Source organism: Ursus americanus, chromosome 28 (assembly GCF_024610735.1).
Source record: "Ursus americanus isolate L20-20 chromosome 28, mUrsAme1.1.p, whole genome shotgun sequence".
Lineage (NCBI taxonomy): Eukaryota > Metazoa > Chordata > Mammalia > Carnivora > Ursidae > Ursus > Ursus americanus.
The window spans coordinates 22,124,026-22,133,719 of record NC_142154.1 but is presented as its reverse complement, the minus strand read 5'-3'; the positions used below and the strand labels follow the sequence as shown (position 1 = coordinate 22,133,719).

General features: G+C 38.7%; 1 pseudogene; it reads left to right on the top strand.

Moving 5' to 3' along the window:
- Nucleotides 1–4,954: 4,954 nt before the first annotated feature.
- On the top strand, nt 4,955–5,548 carry LOC123790812 (ribonucleoside-diphosphate reductase subunit M2 pseudogene; annotated as a pseudogene).
- The last annotated feature ends 4,146 nt before the right edge of the window (nt 5,549–9,694 follow it).

Genomic DNA, 9,694 nt, shown 5'->3' with positions numbered 1-9,694 from the left:
GAAATGAACCCACAACTATATGTTTAATTAATCTTCAAGAAGGGAGAAGTGAATATCCACTGGATAAAAATACAGTCTCTACAAAAAATGGTATTGGAAAAACTGGACAGCAACATGCAAAAGTGTGAAACTGGACCACTTTCTTATACCATACAGTAAAATAAATTCAAAATGGATGAAAGACCCAAATGTAAGACAGGAAACAATTAAAATTATAGAGGAAAACACAGGCAGTAACCTTTTTGACATGAGTCATAGCAACATCTTACTAGATATGTCTCCTGAGAGAAGGGAAACATAAACAAATATAAACTCTTGGGACTTCTTCAAAATAATAAGACTTACATTGAAGGAAACAATTAAGAAAACTGAAACCAACCTATGGCATGGGAAAAGATATTTGCAAATGACATATCTGATAAAGGGCTAGTATCCAAAATCTATACAGAATGTATGAAACTCAATCCCCTCAAAACAAATAATCTGGTTAAGAAATGAGAAGAAGACATGAATAGACATTTTTGCAAAGAAGTCCAGCTGGCCAATAGATGCATGAAAGGGTGCTCAACAACATTCATCATTAGGGAAAAACAAATCAAAACTACAATGAGATATCATGTCATACTTGTCAGAAAGGCTAAAATTAACAACAGAGGAAACAGGTTTTGGCAAGGGTCCAAAGAAAAGGGAATCCTCTCATACTGTTGGTGGGAATGCAAACTGGTACAGTATCTCCTGAAAACAGTGTGGAGGTTCCTCAAAGAGTTAAAAATAGAGCTACCCTTGGATCCAGGAATTCTACTACTAGGTATTTACCCAAGAGAAAAGAAAATGCTGATTCAAAGGGATAAATGCATTGAATATTTAAAGCAAAAATTATCAATAGTCAAATTATGGGAAGAGTCCAAATGTCCACCTACTGATAAATGGATAAAGAAGATATGCCATATATATATATATATATATATATGGAATATTACTTAGCCATAAAAAGAATGAATGCAGTCTTGCCATGCGAATAAGGTGAATGAAGCTAGCAAGTATTATGCTAAACAAATCTGTGAGAGAAAGACAAGTATCATATGATCTTACTGATATGTGGAATTTAAGAAACAAATAAATGAACATTGTGGGGGGGAAGGCAAATCAAGAAACAGACTCTTAACTACAGAGAACATACTGATGTTTGCCAGATGGGTGCTGGGTCTAGGATGTATTAAATGGGTGATGGGGATTAAGGAGGGCATTTGAGATAAGCACCAGCTCTTGTATGTAAGTGTCAAATCACTGAATTGTACACTTTGTATGTTAACTACCTGGAATTTAAATAAAAACATGGCTTTCTCTGCTTGACTTATTTCACTCAGCATAATCCCCTCCAGTTCCATCCATGTCGATGCAAATGGTGGGTAGTCACCTTTTCTGATGGTTGAATAATATTCCATTGTATATATGTACTACATCTTTATCTATTCGTCTGTTGAAGGGCATCTCGACTTCTCCAACAGTTTGGTTATTGTGGACGTTGCTGCTATGAACATTGGAGTGCATGTGCCCCTTCTTTTCCACTATGCCTGTATCTTTGGGGTAAATACCAAGTAGTGCAACTGCTGGGTTGTAGGGGAGCTCTATTTTTAACCTCTTGTGGAACCTCCATCCTGTTTTCCAGAATGGCTGTACCAACTTGCATTCCCACTAACAGTGTAAGAGGGTTCCCCTTTCTGCACATCCTCACCAACATTTGTTGTTTCCTGCTTTGTTAATTTTTGCCATTCTAACTGGTGTAAGGTGTTATCTCAGTGTGGTTTCAATTTGAATTTCCCTGATGGCTAATGATGTTGAACATTTTTTCATGTGTCTGTAGGCCATTCGTATGTCTTCTTTGGAGATGTGTCTGTTCATGTCTTCTGTGCAAAGGATGAATCATGGAGCACTACATCGGGGACTAATGAAGTACTGTATGGTAACTAACATAACATACTTTAAAAAATTAACATTACTTTCTCTGTTAAAAAAACACTACCATACAGGGGTGCCTGGGTGGCACAGCGGTTAAGCGTCTGCCTTCGGCTCAGGGCGTGATCCTGGTGTTATGGGATCGAGTCCCACTTCAGGCTCCTCCGCTATGAGCCTGCTTCTTCCTCTCCCACTCCCCCTACTTGTGTTCCCTCTCTCGCTGGCTGTCTCTATCTCTGTCAAATAAATAAATAAAATCTTAAAAAAAAAAAACACTACCATACAAGGTTAAAAAAACAAATAAAAATTTATTTTGGTTAAAATAAATTTTGGTTAAAATACAATCAAGACAAACAAACAAAATAGAGAACAAACTGGTGGTAGCTAAAAAGGATTTGGATAGGGGTATAGGCAAAACAGATGAAGTAGTATTAGATACACAAATTTCCAGTTATAAAATAATAAGGCACAGAGATAAAAAAGTACAGCATGAGAAATATAGTCAATAACATTTCAATAACATTGTATGGTGGAAGATGGTAGCTACGCTTATCATGGTGAGCACTGAATAATGTATTGAATTCTTAAATCAATATATTATACACTTTGAAGCTACTTTTTTATAATAATTTTTTATGTTATGTTAGCCACCAAATAGTAAATCCTTAGTTTCTAATGTAGTGTTCCATGATTCACAATTTGGCTATTGTGGACAATGCTGCTAACATTGGGGTGCATATGGCCTTTCTCTTCACTTCGTCTGTATCTTTGGGGTAAATATTCAGTAGTGCAATTGCTGGATCATAGGGTAGCTCAATTTTGATATGCCATGGTTTCATTTTGTCTGATATTAATATAGCCACTCTAGCTCACCTATGGTTACTATCTGCATTGTATCTTTTTCTATTTTTTTATCTTTACCTTATGTGCATCTTTGGATCAAAATTATATTTTAGTTCTTAATTTCTTTTTACCCAATCTAAAAATCTCTGACTTGATTGGAGTGTTAAATCGATTTACATTTAATGTGTTTATTGATATGATTAGATTTACAGTATATCATTAGTTTTTGTTGTAGTGTTCCATAATTCATTGTTTGTGTATAACACCCAGTGCTCCATGCAATACATGCCCTCCTTAATACCCACCACTGGCGTATCCCAATACCCCACCCCCTCCCCTCTGAAACCCTAAGTTTGTTTCCCAGAGTCCATAGTCTCTCGTGGTTCATTCCCCCTTCTGTTTACCCCCCCTTCATGTTTCCCTCCCTCCCCCTACTGATCTCCCTGCTATTCCTTATGTTCCACAAATGAGTGAAACTATATGATAATTGTCTTTCTCCGCTTGACTTATTTCACTTAGCATAATCTCCTCCAGTCCCGTCCATGTTGCTGCAAATGTTGGGTAATCGTTCTTTCTGATGGCTAATATTCCATTGTATATATGGACCACATCTTCTTTTTTTTTTAAAGATTTTATTTATTTGACAGAGAGACAGCCACCGAGAGAGGGAACACAGCAGGGGAGTGGGAGAGGAAGAAGCAGGCTCCCAGCGGAGGAGCCTGATGTGGGACTTGATCCCAGCATGCCAGGATCATGCCCTGAGCTGAAGGCAGATGCTTAACGACTGTGCTACCCAGGCACCCCTGGACCACATCTTCTTAATCCATTCGTCTGTTGAAGGGCACCTCAGCTCCTTCCACAATTTAGCTATTGTGGACAATGCTGCTATGAACATTGGGGTGCATATGGCCCTTCTCTTCACTACATCCATATCTTTGGGGGTAAATACCTAGTAGTGCAATTGCTGGGTCATAGGGTAGCTCGGTTTTTAACTTTTTGAGGGACCTCCACACTGTTTTCCAAAGTGGCTGTACCAACTTGCATTCCCACCAACAATGTAGGAGGGATCCCCTTTCTCCACATCCTCTCCAACATTTGCTGTTTCTTGCCTTGTCAATTTTTGCCATTCTAACTGGCGTAAGGTGGTATCTCAGTGTGCTTTTGATTTGAATTTCCCTGATGGCTAACGCTTTTGAACATATCTTCATGTGTCTGTTAGCCATTTGCATGTCTTCATTGGAAAAGCATCTGTTCATATCTTCTGCCCATTTTTTGATTTGATTATTTGTTTCCCATGTATTGAGTTTGAAAAGTTCTTTGTAGATCCTGGATACCAGTCTTTTATCTGTAGTGTCATTTGCAAATATCGTCTCCCATTCCGTGGGCTGCCTCTTAGTTTTTTTGACTGTTTCCTTGGCCGTGCAGAAGCTTTTTATCTTGATGAGGTCCCACAAGTTCATTTTATCTTTTGTTTCTCTTGCCTTTGGAGATGTGTCATGAAAAAGGTTGCTTTGGCCGATGTCGTAGAGGTTGCTGCCTATGTTCTCCTCTAGGATTTTGATGGATTCCTGTCTCACATCGAGGTCTTTCATCCATTTGGAGTTTATCTTTGTGTATGGTGTGAGAGAGTGGTCAAGTTTCATTCTTTTACATATAGCTGTCCAATTTTCCCAGCACCTTTTATTGAAGAGACTGTCTTTTTTACACTTTTTTTTTTCCTGCTTTGTCAAAGATTAGTTGCTCAAACTGCTGAGGGTCCATTTCTGGGTTTTCTATTCTGTTCCATTGGTCTATGTGTCTGTTTTTGTGCCAGTACCATGCTGTCTTTGTGATCACAGCTGGGTAGTATAGCTTGAAATCAGACAACATGATGCCCCCAGCATTGTTTTTCCTTTTCAACAATTCCTTGGTAATTTGGGGCCTTTTCTGGTTCCACACAAATTTAAGGGCTTTTTGTTCGAGTTCTTTGAAAAATGTCATTGGTATTTTGATCGGGATAGCATTGAAAGTGTAGATTATTGTGGGTAGCACAGACATTTTAACTATGTTTATTCTTCCAATCCATGAGCATGGAATATTTTTCCATCTTTTTGTGTCTTCTTCAATGTCTTTCAAGAGTGATTTGTAGTTTCTAGCTAATATGACATTGTAATTTCTCTTCAATGCCATCGAGACAATGCCTTGTGTGAAGAAGAAGGCAGATTGGGCTTTGCGTTGGATTGGGGACAAAGAGGCTACCTATGGAGAACGGGTTGTGGCCTTTGCCACTGTGGAAGGAATCTTCTTTTCTGGTTCTTTTGCATCGATATTCTGGTTCAAGAATCGTGGCCTGATGCCTGGCCTCACATTTTCCAATGAACTTATTAGCAGAGATGAGGGCTTACACTGTGACTTTGCCTGCCTGATGTTCAAACACCTGGTCCATAAACCTTCTGAGCAGAGAGTGAGGGAAATCATTATCGATGCCATTCAGATCTAGCAGGAATTCCTCACGGAGGCCTTGCCCGTGAAGCTCATTGGGACGAATTGCACGTTAATGAAGCAATATATTGAGTTTGTGGCAGACCGACTTATGCTGGAGCTAGGTTTTAGCAAGGTTTTCAGAGTAGAAAATCCATTTGACTTTATGTAGAATATTTCACTGGAAGGGAAGACTAACTTCTTTGAGAATAGAGTAGGTGAGTATCAGAGGATAGGAGTGATGTCAAGTCCAACAGAGAATTCTTTTACCTTGGATGCTGACTTCTAAGTGAATGAAGATGTGCTCTTATTTTGCTGGTTCCCCCCCCCCACCTTTCTCATAAAAAAAAAAAATCAGCTGCTTGAAGTGTATCAAACCAGCTACACCATGAATTATCCATAATGTTCATCAATAGTATTGTTAAAACTGTGTAGCTACCTCATAAGCAAGCCTATTGATTAGTGATGCTAGTCGTCTGACTTAGAAAGAAGTGTAGACAAAAGCTACTTGGATTCTTAGGCAAGACCTTGGCTGTGTTTGGCTTTTGCAAGTAGGCTGTCTGTCCGTGAGTTCACTATGGCTCTTAGTGGCAATCAGGGCTCTATGTGTGGGGACCCTGGAGTGAGTCTGAACCAGCATGATTAATCAGTGACTCCAAGGCCCTTAGGAGATGTCAGCCTTGGTGCTTCAAAGCAGATTTTAAAGTTTACTTACTGATTTGTATATAAAACTGGCACTTTACACCCAAATAAACAGAGTTTGTACTGTTGAAATAAAGGCCTGATTTAACCTAGTTTGGTTTCTAAACCAAATGCAAAACCTTCTATTGACCACTAATGGGAGCCAGTCTGGAATTTACTAGGTGACCAAAGTCCGTCAAACCTGTGCAGATCAAGCACGTTATTTGTATTCTTTGTCTTCTAGAATGAATAGATGTGCTCTGATTCAAAGTCAGTCCTGCACATACCTAGGTATCAGCCAGTTGGTGCCACAAAGACAGGTTGTGGTTTGTATTTTGGAGGCCAGGTTGAGTGTCGTGGAATGATAGCGAGGGGAAAGGAGCTTCTGACCTTAAATCGTTGGCACTTGAAGTGTGACACAGGCTGTCTGCTGGTCACCTGGGGGCGTGCAAGGGTCAGCGTCCTCTTATTTCTCAAATTTTCCCCAACCTCAAGCTCTCACCGAAGATCCTTAGATTCTTAGCTATAGAATCTGAGATATTGTACATTGATTTTCCAATCATCCTTGCACGAAATGCCCCATGGAGGATCTCACTCCAATTAAGCAGCACAAGTAGGACTGAAGTTCACTCCTGAAAAATTGAGCATGTATTCCGATTTGGTTGAATTTGTAAGTTGGCACTGTTGACCTAATGCATTTATATTTGCTACATGTTTTTTAAATAAAAAAAAATATATAACATTGTATGCCAATTGCACTTCTAAAATAATAAATTAGAAAAGGAAACAAAGTAAAACAATACACAATAAAATGAAGAAATATGCCAAATATGAGTTAACAGTAAAATAAACTGTTATTTTTTTTAAATTTAATTTTTAGATAGTTAACATACAGTGCAATATTGGTTTCTGGAGTACCAGAACTCATTGATTCATCACTTACATAGAACATCTAGTGCTCATCACAGGTGCCCTCTTTAATACCCATCACTGATCTAGCCAATCACCCATCCACCTCTCTCTATCAACCCTGGTTTTCTCTGTCATTAAGAGTCTCTAATAGTTTGTTTCCCCATCTCTTTTTTTTTCTTTTCCCCCTTCCAATATGTTCATCCATTTCCTTTTTTAAATTCCACATACGTGTGAGATCATATGGTATTTGTCTTTCTCTGACTGACTTGTTTGGCTTAACATAATACACTCTAGTTCCATCCGTGTCCTTGTAAATGGCAAGATGTCAATCTTTTGATGGCTGAGTAAGATTCCATTGTATATATATACATACCAGGTCTTCCTTATCCATTCATCAGTTTATGAACATTTGGGCTCTCTCCAGAGTTTGACTATTGTTGATAATGTTACTACAAACATCGGGGTGCATATACCCCTCAAATATGTAGTTTTGTTCCTTTGGATAAATACCTAGTAATGCAAATGCTGGATTGTAATGTAGTTCTATTTTTTCTTTTTTCTTTTTGAGGAACCTACATACTGTTTTCCAGAATGGCTGTACCAGCTTGCATTCCCACAAATAGTGTAGGAGGGTTCCCTCATTCTCTGCATCCTCGCCAACATCTGTTGTTTCCTGACTTGTTAATTTGAGCCACTGTGACTAGCGTAAGGTGATATCTCATTGTGGTTTTGATTTGTATTTCCCTGATGCCGAGTGATGTTGAGCATTTTTTCACGTGTCTGTTGGCCATTTGTATGCCTTCTTTGGAGAAACGTCTATTCATGTCTTCTGCCCATTTCTTGACTAGATTATTTGTTCTTTGGGTGTTGAGTTTGATAAGTTCTTTATAGATTTTGGATACTAGCCCTTTAGCTGACTAGATATTTGCAAATATCTTCTCCCACTCTATCAGTTGTCTTTTGGTTTTCAGAAGCTTTTACTCTTGATGATGGCCCAAAAGTTCATTGTCGCTGTTGTTTCCCTTGCCTCAACAATGTGATGAGTAAGAAGTTGTTATGGAAAAAAATAAAGCCTAAATTCAGCAGCATAAGAGAAATAAATGAAGATTAGAGAAGAAAGAAATCATATAAAAACCCCAGGAGAACAGATAAACAAAACGGGGAACCTGGTTGTTTGAAAGAACTAACAAGATTGACAAACCAATAACCAAAAACAGAATGAACAAAAACAAAAGAGAAAGGGTCCAAATAAATAAAGAAATAGCTAACAGACACACAAGAAAATGATCAACATCACTCGGGATCAGGGAAATAGAAATCAAAACCACAATGAGGTACTGCCTCACACCAGTCAGAATGGCTAAAATTAAGAATCCAGAAATGACAAATGTTGGTGAGCATGCAGAGAAAGGGGAACCTCTTTACACTGTTAGTGTGAATTTAAACTGGTGCACCCTGGAAAACAGTATGGAAGTTCCTCAGGAAATAGCAGATATTGGTGAGGATGTGGAGAAAGGGGAACCTCCTTATGCTGTTGGTGGCAATGCAAACTGGTACAGCCACTCTGGAAAACAGTATGGAGATTCCTCAAAAAGTTGAAAATGGAGCTACCCTATGATCCAACAATTACGCTACTAGGTATTTACCTCAAATATACAAATGTAGTGATCTGAAGGGGCACATGTACCTTAGTGCTTATAGCAGCAATGTCCAAAATAGCCAAACTATGGAAAGAACCCAGATGTCCATCAAGTTGAATGAATACAGAAGATATGATACACACACACACACAGTGGAATCTTACTCAGTTATGAAAAAAATGAAATTTTGGATTTGCAATGACATGGATAGTACTAGTGGGTACTATGCTAAGCCAAATAAATCAGTCAGAGAAAGACAAATATCATATGATCTCACTCGTATGTGGAATTTAAGAAAACTGAAGATCATAGGGGACGGGAGGGGAATATGAAGCAAGAGAAAATCAAGGAGGGAGACAAACCATAAGAGACTGTTAACTATAGGAAACAACCCTGAGGGTTGTTGGAGGGGAGAGGGATGGGTATTATGTAAGACTAAACTCTACCTCTTTAACTAATAATATATGTTAGTCAATTGAATTTAAATAGATATTAAAAAATACGTTGCTAGGGGCGCCTGGGTAGCTCAGTCGTTAAGCGTCTGCCTTCAGCTCAGGGCGTGATCCCGGCGTTCTGGGATCAGGCCCCACATCAGGCTCCTATGCTGGGAGCCTGCTTCTTCCTCTCCCACTCCCCCTGCTTGTGTTCCCTCTCTCACTGGCTCTCTCTCTCTCTGTCAAATAAATAAATAAAATCTTAAAAAAAAATACATTGCTAGGGCCAAAGTCAAATAGGTTTCTGCCTGTGTTCTTCTCTAGGATTTTGATGGATTCCTGTCTCACATTGAGGTTTTTAATCCATTTTGAATTTCTTTTTGTGTGTGGTGTAAGAAAGTGGTCCAGTTTCATTCTTCTGCCTGTGGCTGTCCAATTTTCCCAGCACCATTTGCTGAAGAGACTGTCTTTTTTCCACTGGATATTCTTTCTTGCTCTGTCTAGGATTAGTTGACCAAAGAGTTTAGGATCAATTTCTGGGTTCTCCATTTTGTTCCATTGATCTATGTGTCTGTTTTTGTGCCAGTATCATACTGTCTTGATGATTACAGATTTGTAATGTAGCCTGTAATCCAGAACCGTGGTGCCTCCAGTATTATTTTTCTTTTTCAAGATTGCTTTAGCTACTTGGGGTCTTTTGTGGTTCCAAACAAATTTAGGATAATTTTTTCTAGTTCTGTGAAAAATTCTGGTCATATTTTGATAGGG